This window comes from Miniopterus natalensis, chromosome 1, assembly GCF_054644295.1.
Source record: "Miniopterus natalensis isolate mMinNat1 chromosome 1, mMinNat1.hap1, whole genome shotgun sequence".
NCBI lineage: Eukaryota > Metazoa > Chordata > Mammalia > Chiroptera > Miniopteridae > Miniopterus > Miniopterus natalensis.
This window is the reverse complement of record NC_142081.1, coordinates 86,829,391-86,847,774: the sequence shown is the minus strand read 5'-3', so window position 1 is coordinate 86,847,774 and position 18,384 is coordinate 86,829,391. Positions and strand designations below refer to the sequence as shown.

Here is an 18,384-nt window from a genome sequence, read left to right as displayed (position 1 = left end):
ACAATATTCTCAGATCAATAAATGTGATACATCACATAAACAAAATGAGGATAAAAATCATGTAATCATATCAATAGATGCAGAAGTAGCATTTGACAAAATTCAGCACGAATTTATGATACAAACTTAGCAAGCTGGGAATATAAGGATAATTCTTATACATAATAAAGGCCATATTATACAGCCAGCATCATACTCAATGGGCAAAATCTAAAAGTGTTTCCCTTAAGATCAGGAACAAGACAGGGATATCCACATTCAATATAGTACTGGAAGTCTTAGCCACAGTGATCAGACAAGAAGAAAAAATAAATGGCATCTAAATTGGATAAGAGGAAGTGAAACTGTCATTATTCACAGATGACATGATATTGTACATGGAAAACCCTAAAGACTCCACAAAAAATGGCTAGATTTAATAATTAAATTTGGCAAAGTAGCAAGATACAAAATTAACATCCAGAAATTGATGGCACTTTTGTACGCCAATAATGAACTCTCAGAAAGAGAAACTAAAAAAACAAAAATCCTATTCACCATTGCTGTAACAGAAAATAAGATACCTTGGATAAAACCAAGAAGGTAAAAGACCTAAGAAAACTATAGGGCATTGAAAAAAGAAGTAGAGGAAGATACAACGAAGTGGAAGCATGTACCATGTTCATGGAATGGAAGAATTACCATTATTAAAATGTCCATACTACCCAAAACAATCTACAGATTCAATCCAATTCCTATTAAAATACCAATGGCATGTTTCAGAGATCCAAAACAAATATTCTAAAAATTTATATGGAACCAAAAAAGCCCCTAAATAGCCTCAGCAAACTTGAAGAAGAAGAACAAAGTTGGAGGGATCATAATATCGAATATCAAACTATATTACAAAGCCATTGTAATCAAAACAGTCTGGTTCTGGCACAAGAACAGGCATATAGACCAATGGAATAGAACAGAGAACCCATGCCATTATGGTCAATTAATATTTGACAAGGGAGGAAAGTGCATATAATGGAGTAATGATAGTCTTTTCAGTAAGTGGTGGTGTGAAAATTGGACAGGTACATGCCAAAAAATGAAACTAGACCACCAACTTACACCATATGCAAGAATAAGCTCAAAATGGATGAAATACTTAAATATAAGTCATGAAACCATAAAAATCCTAGAAGAAAACATAGGAAATGAAATCTCAGACATCTCACATAGCTGTATTTTTGCCCATACATCTCCTAGGGCAAGAGAAACAAAGGAAAAAATAAACAAATGGGATTACATCAAACTAGAAAGCTTCTGCACAGTAAAAGAAACCATCAACAAAATGAAAAGGGAACCCACTATATGGGAGAACATAAATGCCAGTGATACATCTGATAAGGGGTTAATGCCAATGATACATCTGATAAGGGGTTAATTTTAAAAGTATATAAAGAACTCATACAACTCAACACCAGGAAGACAAATAACCCAATGAAAAAATAGGCAAAGGACCTGAATAGACACTTCTCCAAAGAGGATATATAGAAAGCCAATAGACATATGATACAGTGTTCAATATCACTAATCATCGGGGAAATGCAAATCAAAACTGCAAGGAAGTATCACCTCACACCTGTCAGAATGGCTACCATCAAAAAATCAACAAACGGCAAGTGTTGTGAGGATGTGGTAAAAAGGGAACCCTAGTACACTGCTGGGGGAAATGCGGACTGGTGCAGTCACTGTGAAAAACAGTATGGAGTTTCCTCAAAAAATTAATGGAACTGCTGTTTGATCCAGAGTTCCATATCCTAAGTATCCCAAAACACCAATCAAAAAGAATATGTGCGCCCCTATGCTCACAGCAGTGTTATTTACAATAGGTAAAATCTGAAAACAGCCCAAGTGCCCATCAGTAGATGAGTGGATAAAAAAGCCGTGGTACATTTACACAATGGAATACTATGCAGCTGTGAAAATGAAGGATCTCTTACCTTTTGAGGCATCATGGAGGGACCTGGAGATTACTATGCTCAGTGAAATAAGGCAGTCAGAGAAAGACAAATACCATATGATCTCACTTATATGAGGCATCTAATGAATAAAATAAACTGACAGACATATTTCCAGAGACAGATGCATGGAGCAGACTGACAGATCTCAGAGGAGAGGGGTATGGGCGGCATGGGAAGAGATTAACTAAAGAACTTATGTCCATATATGCATAGCCTATGGACACTGAAAATAGTGTGGGGAAGGCCTGGTGTGGGGTTGGGGCTGGGTGGAGGGGGGACAAAATGGGGGGAAATGAGGGACATCTGTAATACTGTCAACAATAAATTTAACAAAAAGAAGCTTCATTCAGGTATGAGTTAATACTATTGACTGTGAGTTCAATGTTAGTGACTCAACTATTTATATTAAAGTGTCTTTAAGCAGCAATACACTTAAAACAAGGTTATGCTTGATTAGTTTATGAAATTGTTGTGGGCAAAGGCTCACAGGAGCCTAACTGTATTTCCACTGAGAGAAATGATTTGGTTTTCACAAATTCAGTGTTCATGGTGGCTTTATAGAGCTTAATTACTTTGAATAATGAAAACTAACTATAATTTTATCTTTGTTGTTGAACATTTTTACTGAGTTTAAGTAGCAATTACAGCAATGTCTGGTGTTTCATGTTTCTACAGAATGAACTTCCAAAAGCTTTACTTTTATTGCATGGTTACATGAAAACAATCAAACCATTATTGGAATTAACTAATTTTTCAGTTGATATATCTCTGGACACTGATAGGAAGCTAGCATCATTTAAGTGTGAATTTCTTCTGCTAAGAGAGCCACAAAATAACTGCTGTCACTTAACTTTGTTTAAGTAAGATAATTTGTAATCATAACTGACTAAGATAAATGTAAAGTACAGTCTTTTTTTTCTTTTTTTTATTGTTGACACTATTACAGATGTCCCCATTTCCCCTCCCTTTGCTCACCTCCACCCAGCCCTCTTGCCCCCTTTCCTCTGGCCATCACCATACTCTTGTCTGTGTCTGTGGGTTATGCATATGTGTTTAAAGGACAGCCATTTGCTCTAATTGGAAAGTCATGCTTTATAGTGTAATATTTAAAAAAATTTTCTCCCTATGCCTTTCTTAATTGGTGTAATCAAGCTAGTCATAAGCAGGGGCAGCAGCACTGAATATTTCTTCCACCCTTCACTTAAGACCGAAGGAGTCAGCTGTCCCTAGCTATTCCTGAACTCCACTTTTTCTGTAAGTGGCTTGGATGCTCTTTGAGGATGAAGTGTCAGTTACAGCCCATCCAGAGGTGGGCTACAGCTCAGGGCCTTTCACATTTAATCACATGTTTAATGGCACTGGGTTCACTGCATGTGCACCTCACACTGCTCAGTGAGATTATGGCAGAGCCTGAAAGTAAAAGTCCTGGCTTATTATAATGCTACTCTAAAAAATAGTCTTTAGAAAATGGAAAATCCAGGACAAATAATAAAATGGTTGGGACAGTGAGCATAATTTGGTACTGTCTTAGGCAAACTGTTACACAAAGACACTTTACCAGACACTTTTTTTCAAAAATTTCCTAACCCCAAACTCTTAATTACTGTTTCCCCTCAAAAACACTGTGCTCTCAATATGATTCACTTGTTTATGACTGTTTAGTAATTTTCACAGCATTATGCATGTGGAAAAGAATGTGAAGCATTCTTCTTAGTTTTTATTCATTGTGGCCTTTTTTTCATAACATTTTCTATTTATCTTAAAACATATTAAATTTTGCATGCCTTTATATTAATTAATTATTTTTAGATATGTCTTTTATCAGAATTTGCAGATATTTTCTCCTGTTTGTTAGCTTGTCTTTTCATTTTTTGTTTTCCTTTTTATTGAATTCATGGGGGTGACACTGGTTAACAAAATTATACAAGCTTCAGGTGCACAATTCCACATCGTCTGTCAAGTCAAGTCTCCTTCCATCACCATTGATTGCCCCATACCCTCCTCCACCTTGCCCCTCCCCCCACTGGCAATCACCACGTTGTCTGTGTCCATGAGTTTTTTCTTTTTTTCCCCTCAATCCTTCCAATGCCTTCCTCTCCAGCCTCCCACCCCCAACAGCTGTCAGCCTGCTTTCTATCTTTGAATCTATCTCTATTTTGCTTGTTAGATGATTTTGTTTCCACATATGAGTGCAATCATATGGTATTTGTCTTCCTCTGACTGGCTTATTTCACTTAGCATAATACTCTTCAGGTGCATCCATGCTGTTGAAAAAGGTAAGATTTCCTTCTTTTTATAGACAATAGTATTCCATTATATAAATGTACCATAGCTTCTTATCCACTTATCTACTGATGAACACTTGGGCTGCTTCCAAATTTGGGCTGTTGTAAATAACTCTGCAATGAACATAGGGGTGCATATATTCTTTCCAATTAGTCTTTCAGATTTCTTTAGATAAATTCCCAGGAGTGGAATCACTGAGTCATAAAGCAGTTCCATTTTTAATTTTTTAAGATAATTCCATACTGATTTTCACAGTAGCTGCATCAATCTGCATTCCCACCAACAGTGTACAAGAGTCCCCTTTTCTCCACATCCTCGCTAAAACTTGTTGCTTGTTGATTTATTGGTAATACTTACTCTGATAGGTGTGAGGTGATACCTCATTATGGTTTTAATTTGCATTTCTCTGGTGATAAGTGACACAGTATATTTTCATATGTCTGTTGGCCATCTGTATACCCTCTTTAGAGAAGTGTTTATTCAGGTCCTTTGCCCATTTTTTATTTGGATTGTTTGGGGGGTTTTTGGTGTTTAGTTTTATAAGTTATTTATAAATTTTGGATATTAACTCTTTATCATATGTATCAGCAAATATGTTCTTCCATTGTGTGGTTTGTCTTTTCATTTTATTGGTTTCTTTTGCAGTGCAAAAACTTTTTAGTTTGATGTAGTCCCATTTGTTAATTTTTTTCTTTTGTTTCTCTTGCCCAAGGAGATATATCAGAAAAAATATTGCTATGAGAAATGTCAGAGATTTTACTGCCTATGTTTTCTTCTAGAAGTTTTATGGTTTTGAGTCTAACATTTAAGCCTTTAATCCATTTGAGTTTATTCTTATGTATGGTATAAGAAGATGGTCCAGTTTCATTTTTTTGCATGTAATTGTCCAATTTTCCCAGCACCATTTGTTGAATAGACTGTCTTTATCCCATTGTATATTTTTCCCTCCTTTGTCAAATATTAATTCTCTATAAAGATGTGGGCTTATTCTTGGGCTCTATTCTGTTCCATTGATCTATGTCTCTGTTTTTATGTCAGTGCCATGCTGTTTTGATTACTGTGGTCTGGTAATATAGTTTGATATCAGGTAGTGTGATTCCTCCCACTTTGCTGTGGCTATTTGGGGTCTTTTGTTGTTCCATATACATTTTTGGAATATTTGTTCTGGTTCTGTGAAATATGCTGTTGGTATCTTGGTTGCATGCCTTTATTTTTAAATAAAGACATATAATTTATTTATGGAATTATTTTCCCTTAAATTAGTTCTTATATCCCAATAAAAAGAATATATAGTAATTAAAAATGAAATTTGGGAGTGAAAGCACAGCAGCTTTTATATATATTTGATAAAAATAGATTATCTGAATATGATTATAATAATACTTTATATTTTATTACAGGATTAATAAAAAGGACTTACCATTTATCTATGACCTTTTACTGGAACCTTGAGAGATAGGTAAGTGACAAGCATTTTTAGAAGAAATATTTCTGAAACATTAAATAATTTGATCTAATAAGTCCCTGGCACATATCTTACTTTAGAGATTTACCTCTTTTCTCCTTAAACATTAATAGAAATGTCATGTTTACATGAATCTTAATGTAACATTTTCCTAATATCCAATAAATCACATTTTCGAAGGAGCTGTATTTTTATAATGAGGGCATTGCTAATCACACACACAAGTTTAGCATGTTCTACAACTTAAAGCACTAAAAAAAAGTCATTGAATGTTATGTGGTACCCTGGATTGGATCTTAGAACTGAAAAAAGGCATTAGGGAGTAAACAGGTTAAATCCAAATAAAGTCTGTAGGTTAGTTAATAGCAATGTACCAATGTTAGTTTCTTAGTTTTGACAGAGCTGTGGTTATGTAAGATGTTAAATGTAGGTAAAACTGGGTGAAGGGTATATAGGTACTCTGTAGTATCTTTGCAACTTTTCTGTAAATCGAAAATTATTCCAAAACAAAAACTTATTTAAAGCAAAAAAAAATCAAGGTTTATTGATTTAAAATTATAGTTCAGATGTGACTTTTCTGTGTAATAGTTTGAAAAATAAAAATTATTATCTTTGAAAAAATCCAAATTCCATGAAGTATCGATGTAGGGAAATATGCAACTATAGGTTTCACTTTTCAGTTCATAACAGGTGTGGGATTTTATTTTTTGCATATATTTATTACTGGCATGGTGTCCATGGGCATCTCCTTGTACTTGGCTATAGGTTTGCTCTGGGTCCTTCAAGGTACTTGTGTGTTCTTCGGTAGCTTAGTGCAGCACTTTCTGTTAACACAAGCAGGCCTTTTAAATAGTTCCCAGAACTGCTTTTTTTTTAATGTATTATTAGAGGCAAAAAGACTAGTGATGTGACACAGTGGTTTGGAGGTGAGATCCTCTTAGTGTAGTTTTGTTCAGTCACACTTACTTGAGCTTCTGGTACAAGTACTAGATACCAATGACTTGTTGTTAAAGGGTATGAATAAAGATGAACATAACTTTTAAATAACCATTTCTGTAATTGAGCTAAAATAATTTATTGCTATCAGATAATAGAAATTCTCAGTTTCCAAAATGAACTCTAGCAGTATAACTCTTTTAAATTTCTATAAATATTAAAAGAGTATAAGAAGGGAGCTCTGAAACTATTACATAACTTTTCATTAACAAAAGTAAAATAGCCATGTTGGCCTTATAAATGTTTTCCTGCTTCTATCGCCAACTTTAATTATTTTAAACTTAAATTCCATAAAGGAAAATAGAAATACATTATACTGAAAGGATATAGACATTTAAAACAAGAGACCAGGGCCTGAATGAGTCTTACAGAATAATTGTTAGGCTTGGAAAGTTCTGTTTTGCTTGATATTTATCCAGAATTGTTGTTATCAATCTCATGTTAATAGAATTTACATATTTACATCTTAGTTTTGTAACATAACTGTGCCAACCTTGGTAAAGAAGTTTAGAAAAATGGAGGAGAGTTTTTTCAGGACAAGTTTAAATGTTATTGATTACATACCAGTTTACATATTAAAAAACCAAAAAAAACCCCTTTTTGTCATTCTTCTGTGCTAGGAGAGCATTAAAAGTGTTGCTTTTAGAGATATGATTTATCATTCAGCTGACTGACTGTCATTTTGTGGTCATCTAAAGTATAAATGAGAATAGCTAATACGTATTGAGTGCTTTCCATGTACCAGGCACTTTATTTACAATGATCTCATTTAATCTTCACAAACACTATGAGATAGTTTACAGATGAGGCTGAGAGAGTAACAGATGTCTTCAGGCTAACCCCTTAGGGTATGGGGCAGAAAGAACAAGTGCCCTTGGTGGCTGTACCTACAGTTTGATTCATAATGTTACCAGCTTCCAGGAAATCCTGAATCCTTGGACACATGGTAAACTTCAGATTACTGTAGTTCTTCTGGGTAAAAGGATGTCTGGTCACACTGGGTAACCTAGAGCAGATTTTTCCCTGGGGTAACTAGCCTGGAGTACAATCTCCGGTTCTCTGTTCTGGCCTTGATCTGGCTCATTCTGCAGCTCCCTAACATGTCAGTTGTTCTCTGTCACCTGATTAATTGCTAACCACTTACTTATTGTGTGCTTCATTGATCATATGCCAAGAACTTTTGGCAGCTCTGGGGAATATGATCTCAGTTTGTCTCCTGGTCAGTGTTGGGCAACTAGAAGTTGTTAGTTGGGGTGAGAATTTGGATCCAGAAGCTGGGACACATGCCAGAGGCTAGGGATGGAATAATTGAGCAGCTGACACATGAAATGCAGCTATCCAGACTCAGTTAATAGGCAGGAGTCAGAAATAGAATAGGCACATGACTTTGAGAGATGGTGTTTAAAGAAGATTATGATGGCTGGCTGTGGACTTTGTAGTTTGTAGATATAAAATAATTTCAACTGCTTTTTGAGGAAGAATAAGTTACCAACTTATTCATTATAGTGCTTACTACTCTGAGCAGAAATCTCTCTCTAACTTCTCCATCTAGCTATGTCGTTCTATAGTTCAAAATCTCTAGTCCCTCTTACACTTGAAAGCATAAAATGCACATAGAATTTCAAAATCTCCCATGCTATCTCTTCTTCTTCATGGTCTCCAAAAGGCGGCATTCTTCAGGGCCCAGTCCTTAGCCACCTTCTACATTTATTCTCTATGTGATCTCATGTAATCCTTTGCTTTAAGTGATACCTATCCTCCCAAATTTATTTATTTGCCTTGATCTTTCCCATGTATTCAAGGGTCATGTCTATGTCTGCCTAATCAACATCTCTATTTGAAAGTCTAATAAACATATCAAACTTTACATGTTTAAAATAGAACTCTTGAACTCTCCTCCCAAAACCTGTTCCTGCCTCCTCCTTCATTTCAGTAAATGGTCCACCCAGTTGCTCACGCCCAAAACTGGAAGTTATCTTGGACTTTTCTCTTTTCTTCTTAACCCACATCCAGTCCATCAGTAAGGCTTATATGCCTTCCTTTCAAAATATATCCCAGATCCCCCCTTACTGCCAGCACCCCACCACTACTACTTGAATATAACTTATAATCACCATTATAAGTTCCTAGGTGATAATAATAACTGGCCTTCCTTATCTCCTCCTTGTACCTCTCCAGTCAGGTTTCCATCTAGGAGCAAAAGTGTTTTTCTTTTTTTTTAATGTTAAACAATTTCTGTCGTTCCCCTGTTTAGAACCCTTTAGTGGCTACCCATCACACTCAGTATAAAACCCCAAGTCTCACCTTGTTTTACCAGACCCTGCGTGTTCTGCTTGCTGACTTTATCTCCTACCATTCTGTCTTACTCATTTTGTTCTAGCACAGTTGCCTTCTTGCTGCTCTTTCAATTCTCCAAGTTGGTTTGGAATAAGCCAGATCCCTCCTACTTCCCTACCCTACACCATCATTAAACAGTTCCATCCTCTAGCTTCGTACCAGTTGAGGTAGATTTAGAGAGAAGAAAAGTACATATACAAGCCTTTTTAGCACATGTAGTAGGAGAGGTCATACTATAAATTTTGCGGCTTTATTATTCCAAGTTTCTGTCATGTGAATTGCTTTCAAGTACTAAGGGGCTGGAGATTTAGAGTTACAGAAAGACATAGCTAGATCAGTGGAGAGAAGTTACAGAGAGTGATTTCTGCTCTTAATGAGCACTATAATGAATACATTGCTTACAATCACATTGGTGTGAAAATAGGCTGGGCTGCTTCTTAAGACAGTGAGTTCTCCATTACTGTGTACGAATTGGAGTGATCATCTCTTGAGATGTGAAGGAGAAAAACTGTTCTGGAGTGGTGGAGGGGACAGTTGATTTCTAAGATCTTCCCAATGCTGAGATTATATCTTTTAGCATCTGTTTTCAGAGCAATTATTGTTAGCGCCTCCTCAGATTAATCTGTCTGTATTTGTATTGGAAGCTTTTACCAATTTTACCAATGAAGTATAAAGCACTTTTAGGTGAAGTTTACAATATTTGAGATGAAAGAAGAGCTAATATCAAGGTTGATTTTCAGTTAGATTGGTCAAGTCCTCATCTAAGGAATTTATTACTTTGAGGAATTTTTGTTCTCTCATTTTTTATATAAAACTTATTTTGATTGATTTTAGGTCTAAAATAACCAATATGTACATACTACACAAGTTCCCTAGTAGATTTTAGTTACTAAACAAAAGTTTACTGAGTTGTAGAAGTAAGTAACATGATATTTGAAAATAGCCTTTGCTTAGAGTTTGCTAGCAATGGAAAATTCCCCTCATCCTTAGACTTAAACCAAAAGCTCTTTGAGAAGTAGTGACCATATTTGGACGTTTCATTGAGGGTGAAATAGCCATTTCCTTATCTTATCTTATAAGAAATGCAAAAATAATGATTTAAGTAATGTAGAACTTAAAGCTATAAAGGCTTTCAGTTGGACCTGAATAAGGCTATTCATGCAAATTTGTTTCCTATAACCATTGAACTGTGGCATGTGGAATTAATGATATAGGAAAGAATGATTTTCAGGACTTTGTAATACTAAAGTACTTTATATATGATTGCTTTGATAGTTAGCACCAAAGGATGAGACATGTAAAAGTTGCAGCCAGCCTGTCATAGCTTCTTGCAACACCAGGTCCTGCCCCATACCTCCATGTGCTTGGCACTCCATACAAAATCAGCGTTCTGTCTTCCCCAGGTTTCTGATTTTGCTGCCCCTTTTACCATTATTCCTATCTCTGTATTTTAGATTGATTCTTCTTTCTTCTTGGTTACTATTTTGATTTCACTTAAACAAAACTGCAGTTCTGACCCAAAACAAACACATTGGATTATCTCATGTATTGATATTCCTGTCTTGACTTGAGCCAAGGATACTTCTAGGAGGTGATACAGACAGTCGCGCCTTTTTGATTCTTAAGGTAACATAAACTTTGCATGTGTCATGGTTCTTGACATCCTATACCTAGGAGAATAATTTTTGCACCTGCCTTTAGAAGATGACTAACAGATCTACAATCCTTTTAAAGCCAATAGAGAAGTAATAAAGCAGGGGGAAAGCAGTTCTCAAATGTAGTACACTTGTCTTTTTTTTTTTAATTATTGTTCAAAATATTACAGATTTCCCCTTTTTCCCCCATTGACCCCTTCTACCCTGAACCCACTCCCCACCGCAGGCCTCCACCACACTATTGTCTGTGTCCATGGGTTATGCATATATGCATATAAATTATTTGGTTAATCTCTCCCCACCCACACCTTCCCTCTGAAATTTGTCATTCTGTTCCATGCTTTGTCACTGAATCTCATTTGTTCATCAGATTATGATGTTCTTTACATTCCACATTTAAAGATCATGTGATATTTGCCTTTCTCTGGCTGCTTATTTTGTTTAGCATAATTTCCTCCAAGTCCATCTATACTGTCCCATAGTTGTACAAGATCATTCTTCTTCACAGCTGCATAGTATTCCATGGAGTAAATGTCTCATAGCATTTTTATCCACTCATCTACTCATGGGCACTTTGGGCTGTTTCCAGATCTTAGCTATTGTAAATTGCACTATGAACAGAGGATGTTTTTTCTGATTACTGTTTCAGGATTCTTAGGATATATTTCTAGAAGTGGGATCACTGGGTCAAAAGGCAGTTCCATTTTTAATTTTTTGAAGAACCTGCATACTGTTTTCCATAGTGGCTGCACCAATCTACATTCCCACCAGCAGTAAACCAGAGTTCCCCTTTCTTCACATCCTCGCCAGCATTCGTCATTTGTTGATTTGTTGGTGGTAGCCATTATGACAGGTCTGAAGTGATACCTCATTGTGGTTTTAATTTGCATCTCTCTGATGATTAGTGACCTGGAGCATTTTTTCATATGTCTCTTAGCCATTTGTATGTCCTCTTTGGAGAAATGTCTCTCCAGGTCCTTTGCTCATTTTTGAACTGGATTGTCTTCCTCTTGTTGAGTTATATGAGTTCTTTGTACATTTTGGAAATTAGTCCCTTATCAGATGCATCCTTGGCAAATATGTCCTCCCATACCATGGGGTTCCTTTGTATTTTGAGGCTGATTTCTTTTGCTGTCCAGAAGCTTTTTAGTTTGATGTAGTCCCATATGTTTATTTTTTTCTTTTGTTTCTCTTGCCCTAGGAGATGTATCAGTGAAAATTCCACTACGGGAGATGTCTGTGACTTTACTGCCTATGTTCTCTTCTAGAATTTTTATGGTTTCACAACTTACATTTAAGTCTTTTATCCATTTTGAATTTATTCCTGTGTAGGGGATAACTTGGTGATCTAGTTTCATATTTTTTCATATACCTGTCCGATTTTCCCAACGCCATTTATTGAAGAGACTGTCTTTATTCCATTGTTTGCTCTTGCCTCCTTTGTCAAATATTAACTGACTAATGGTGTGGGTCTATTTCTGGGGTGTCTTTTCTGTTCCATTGATCTATATGTCTATTGTACCAATACCAGGCTGTTTTGATTACAATGGCTTTGTAGTATAGTTTGATATCTGGTAAAGTGATCCCTCCAACTATGTTCTTCTTTCTCATGATTGCTGTGGCTATTTGGGGTCTTTTTCGGTTCCATATAAATTTTTGGAATATTTGTTCCAGCTCTGTGAAATATGCTGTTAGTGTTTTAATAGGAATTGCATTGAATCTTTAGATTGCTTTGGATAGTATGGAAATTTTAATGATATTAATTCTTCCAGTCCATGACCATGGTATATTCTCCCACTTGCTTATATCTTCCTCTATTTCTCTTTCAGTGTCCTCTAGTTTTCCCAGTATAGGTCTTCTATATCCTTGGTTAAGTTTATTCCTAGGTATCTTATATTTTTAGTTGCAATGGTAAATGGTATTGCTTTATTAGTGTCTCTTTCTGAGAGTTCATTGTTGGTATATAAAAATGCCATTGATTTTCGGTTATTAATTTTTTATCTAGCTACCTTGCCGAATTCATTTATTGAATCTAGTAGTACTTTGGTGGAGTCTTTAGGGTTTTCTGTGTACAATATCATGTCATCTGCAAATAATTACAGTTTTACTTCTTCCTTTCCAATTTGGATACCTTTTATGTTTTCTTCCTGCCTGATGGCTGTGGTAAGGACTTCCAGTACTATGTTGAATAAAAGTGGTGAAAGCAGAGAACCCTGTCTTGTTCCTGTTTTTAAGAGAAATGGTTTAATTTTTTGACCACTGGGTATTATGTTGGCTGTAGGTTTATTATATATGGCCTTTATTTTTTTGAGGTATGTTCCCTTTATTCCCAGTTTGCTGAGAGTTTTTATCAAAAATGTGTGCTGGATTTTGTCTAATGCATTTTCTGCATCTTTTGATATCATATGATTTTTGTCCTTCATTTTGTTTATGTGGTAAATCACATTTATTGATTTGTGAATATTATACCAGCCTTGCATCTCCAGAATAAATCCCACTTGGTCATGATATGTGTTCTTTTTAATATACGGCTGGATCTCCATTGTTAGTATTTTGTAGAGGATTTTATCCTCTATGTTCATCAGGGAAATTGGCCTGTAATTTTCGTTCTTTGTAGTCTCTTTACCTGGTTTTGGGATTAGGATAATGCTGGCCTCATAAAAAGAGCTGGGAGTTTTCCCTCCTCCTGAATTTCCTAGAATAGTTTGAGGAGGATAGGTGTTAATTCTTCTCTGAATGTTTGGTAAAACTCACCTGTAAATCGGTCTGGTACCAGACTTTTGTTTGCCTGGAGTGTTTTGATTACTGCTTCAATTTCATTAGTTGTTATCAGCCTTTTCGGGTTTTGTGATTCTTCCTGATTCAGCTTTGGAAGATAATATGCTTCTAGGAACTTGTCCTGAAATCCCAGGTTGTCCAGTTTGTTGGCATATAGCAGCTCATAGTATTTTTTTATAATCCCTTGTATTTCTGTTGGATCAGTTGTTATATCACCTCTTTCATTTCTGATTTCATTTATTTGGGTCCTCTCTCTTTGTTTCTTGGTGAGTCTGGCTAAAGGTTCATCAATCTTATTTATCTTTTCAAAGAGCCAGCTCTTGGTTTCATAGATTTTTTTGTATTGTTTTTTTAGTCTCTATGCCACTTATTTCTACTTTGATTTTTACTATTTACTTCCTTCTACTTCCTTGGGGCTTTTCTTGCTGTTCTCTTTCTAATACTTTTAGTTGTGTTAGATGGTTATTAGAGCTTTTTCTTGTTTATCGAGGTATGCCTGTAATGCTATGAACTTTCCTCTCAGGACTGCTTTCACTGTGTCCCATAGATTTTGGGTTGTTGTCTGTTCATTTTTGTTTTTATTTCAGGAAGTTTTTACTTCTTCCTTGACCTCATTGTTAACCCATTCATTTTTTAATAACATGCTATTTAGCCTCCATGTATTTGAATGTATTTGAGTGTTTTTACTGCTGTTGAATTCTGTTTTCATGCCATTGTGATCAGAGAAGATGCTTGCTTTGATTTCATTTTTCTTGAACTTGTACAGGCTTATTTGTACCCTAACATGTGGTCTGTTTTTGAGGAAGTTCCATGTGCACTTGAAAAGAATGTGTATTCTGCTGCTTTGGGATTTAATGTTCTGTAAATGTCAATTAAATTCACTAAAACTAGTGTGTCATTTAAAGTCTTTGTTTTCCTGTTGATTTTTTGTCTTGACGATTTGTCCAGTGATGACAGTGGGGTGTTAAAGTCCCCCACTATGATTGTGTTGCTGTCGTTCTCCCCCTTAAAGTCCACCAAGATATATTCATATATTTAGGTGGTCCTATATTGAGTGCATATGTACTTATAAGGGTTATTTTGTCCAGTTGGATCAATCCCTTTAGTATTATGTAGTAACCTTCTTTGTCTCTTGTTATTATCTTTATTTTCAAGTCTATTTTGTCAGAAATAAGTATTGCTACTGCAACTTTTTTTGTTTGTTTGTTTCCATTTGCATGGAATGTTTTTTCCATTCCTTCACTTTCAGCCTGTGTGAATCTTTTGCTCTTAGGTGGGTCTCTTATAGACAGCATATATTTGGGTACTCTTTTCTTATCCATTCAGCTACCCTGTGCCTTTTCATTGGCGCATTTAATCTGTTTACATTTAAGGTTATTATTGATACATACTTATTTAATGCCATTTTTTCCCTTTATGCTGATGTACCTTTTTCTCAATATTCCTTCTTTTTATTCTTAAGGCAATAATTTTAGCATTTCTTGCAATGCTGCTTTGGTGGTGCTGAACCCCTTTTAGCCTTCTTTTGTCTGGGAAGCTCTTTATTTCACCTTCAATTTTAAATTATGGCCTGCTGGATTAAGCAGTCATGGTTGCAGGTTCTTGCTTTTCATTACTTTGAGAACTTCATGCCACTCCCTTCTGGCCTGAAGAGTTTCTGTTGAGAAATCTGGTGTCAGCCTTATGAGGGTTCCCTTGTAGGTCATTGCTTGTCTCTCTCTTGCAATCCTTAATATTCTCTCTTTGTCCTTAACATTTGGCATTTTCACTATAATGTTTCTTGGAGTCATTCTCTTTGTGTTCCTCTTGTTTGGAATACTCTGTGCTTCCTGTACTTGTGTGGCTTTCTCCTTCACCAGGGAAGCTTTCTGTCATTATTTCTTTCAGCAGGTTCTCTATCCCTTGCTGACTTTCCTCCACCTCTGTCACCCCTATGATGTGAATGTTGTTTCTCTTCATGTTGTCCCAAAGTTCCCTTAAAATATCCTCGTGCTTTTGCATTGTTTTTTCTTTTTGCTGCTCTGATTGTTTTTTCTACCTTATCTTCTCATTCACTTATTGTATCCTCTACTTCACTGAGCCTGCTTTAAATTCCTTTCAGCATATTCTTGATATCAGATATTATATTCTTCTTAATTATCATATCTATATCTTTTTTCATACTGATGGAGCTTTTACTAAGTTCCTGGATCTTGCCATTAAGTGTCTTGTGGTTCTCATTAATTTCTTTGAGTTTCTTTATAACCATTCCTCTGAACTCTCTTATAACTTGCATAACTCCATCTCATCAAGGTCTTTTTCTGGCGATTTTTCCTTTTCTTTAGTTTGGGGGTTATTTCTTTGTCTCCCTATGTTTGTGACTCTTAGTGTTTGTATCTGTATATTAGATATATTGGCTGTCTCCCAGTCTTGTGGGGTGGGACTTTGTAATGTGTGTCCAGTGAGTCCCAGAGGTGTGTTTTCCTTCTGCTTCTGAGCTATATGCTCTAAGCATGTCCCTTTTGTGGGTTCTTTGGGCTTTCCTGTTGTGATTGGGTCTAGATAGTTGTTGACTTGTTCTTGGGAGGTCCCTCCTCTCAGCTTGGCTAACTCTGAGGTTTGGCCACAACCACATCATGTGAGCTGTTGCAGAGGTGCTGATAGGGCAAAACAAACACAACCAAGCTGCCAGGAAACAAACAGTAACTTATAAAATATTCTGACAATCACAATGAAAACAACCCATGAAAAAGTGAAATTGGGAGAGTGAAGCAAGAACACAAATGCTAAAGTCAAAAAAAAAAAAAAAAGAGAGAGAGAAGGATATTATTGCTAATAGTAAAAATAAATAAATAAATAAATAAATAAATAATAAAATAAGATAAAAATAAAAAATCGAGAAGCTACTAGGAGATAAAAATGGCAGAGAAAATATTTTGAAAGGAAAGAATGGCAAGGAAAAAATTAAGGGTAGAGCACAGGAATAGGAAAATGGTTGAAAAATAAACAGTAAAAATTAAATAGAAAGACAAACACAAATGGACAAACAAAAAGACAGGAAGACAGAGAATAAAAGAGGAGAAAAAGAAAAAAGGAAAGTTACGCTAATGGAAGAAGAAGAGAGAGAACGGTAAAGCAAAGGCAGGGAAGGCGTCCAATAAGAGTTATGGGGGAAACAATAGAGAAAAGCAATAAACTTATTGGTCATAATGATAATAGCAGAGAATATCAAGAAAATAAAAGCAGAGAATATCAAGAAAATCTTGATAATAGAACAAAGAACAAAACAAAACAAAGCAAAACAATCAGCAAGACAAAGCAAATTTTTAAATTAATTAAAAAAATGAAAAGTTAAAAATTAAAAATTTATAAAGAAAATTTTTTTATTTTCTCTCTTTTTTCTAAAAAAAAGAAAAAGTCAATCAGGTGACTTTTGTCTGGGCAGCTGATGTTGTCTGAGGCTCATTGTTTTGTATGCTGATTTTGGGTCTCCTGGGAGGTACTTGTGTGTCAGCCAATGTCAGGAGCTGTATAGTATTGACTCTGGTGTCCTTCGGTAGTTGGCTGCTCTGAGGCTCTCTGTGGACCACCTCTACTTGTCATTTATTTTGCCTTCCCCTTGTTGTTGCCTGGTCTTACTCTAGCATCTTCTGAAGAGTCTTTAGGGTGCAAACTGGATAGTATAGCTCTGGGTGTTGCTCCCCTTACTTAGAAGTTTTGCTCTCAGGCACTCACTGTGGGGAAGTTAGTCTCTGCTTCAAAGCCAACTCCTCATTCTCTACCATATCCTCCAGTTCTCATTCCCCATACAATGGCCTGCTGTAGTTTCAGATTGAATTTAGTCTGTTGCCTTTTCTGTATGGACAACTTTAGTGGCCTTGGCTCAGTGAGTTTGATTAAAAAAAGATTCTGGTGAGCACATTGCCTGCCCAGTCCCCAGAAGGGGTTTTAAGCTTTTCCTCCAGTTCCCAAACAATAGTCCCTGAGATTCTTAGTCTTGTGTTGTTGTCCTGTGAGCTGTTCTCCCTTACCCCTCAGGACTGTGCCCTGAGGGGCATATATGGGGCTTCAGTAAGCTGAACAAGCCCCTTCCCTGTTGGGAGTGGTGCTCTTACCCTGGGGGAGAGGTGGGCATGCTCTGCCCCTCCTTTTCTAGGTCTGGTTGGCTGATCGCACATGGTGCTCAGTTCAAACTCTGTACAATGCAAACACAGATTCCAGCTTTTGCTGGTCTGTCTCCCCAGTGCAAGCTAGGAAGGTGGACATCCATTCAGCAATCAAAAACTCAAAAAAACACAAAGCAACAAACAGACAGAGCACCTGCCCTGAGAGGTCCTGACACCCCCATGCCTTGGAACCAAGCAGTAGGGTTCACAAAGTCAGCCCCATACAGGTGCCCTGCATAGCTGATCTCAGTAAAGCTGGGGCAGCTCCTTGAAGGCTATCCCTGCTCCCCTCAGAGGTCAAAAATCTCTGATTCACCACATTGGCAACTCCAGCAGTTGGAGACCTGATCCACCCTCCTGGCAGCTCTGGTCCTCTCTGGTGACAGGAGGGCTCTCTTCCCCTTCCTTTTGCCACACAGTTCAAATGCTTTCTGGGGTTCTACACATTGCCTTATAGGATAGCAGAGGGTCCCTGTAGTTGGCTGCTGATCACAGTCCTCTGGCCCCTTTCTATTCAGAAGCCACACACTACAGGATAGCCTTTCCTGCAGTCAGTACCTGGGGTAAAGTCTCCTAATCCAGCTGATGTCATTAGGTGCCTTGTTTCACTGGGAAGGCACAGTCCCTTCCTCGCAGGCACACTGTTGCCCTGGCTTCGTCTGCCCGCCCTGCATGGGCTCTACTTTCTTTCTCCTCTGCTCCGCCTTTATGATCTCAGCTTTTGGATG

At 36.6% G+C, this 18,384-nt stretch overlaps 1 protein-coding gene across 1 annotated transcript in view; it reads left to right on the top strand.

Annotated features, from left to right (window-relative positions):
* Positions 1-18,384, top strand: part of ZNF438 (zinc finger protein 438) — a 195,991-nt gene that overhangs the window by 24,938 nt on the left and 152,669 nt on the right. The window contains 1 exon segment of the mRNA XM_087815417.1: positions 5,681-5,739. The gene's annotated coding sequence lies outside the window, so the exon portion shown is untranslated.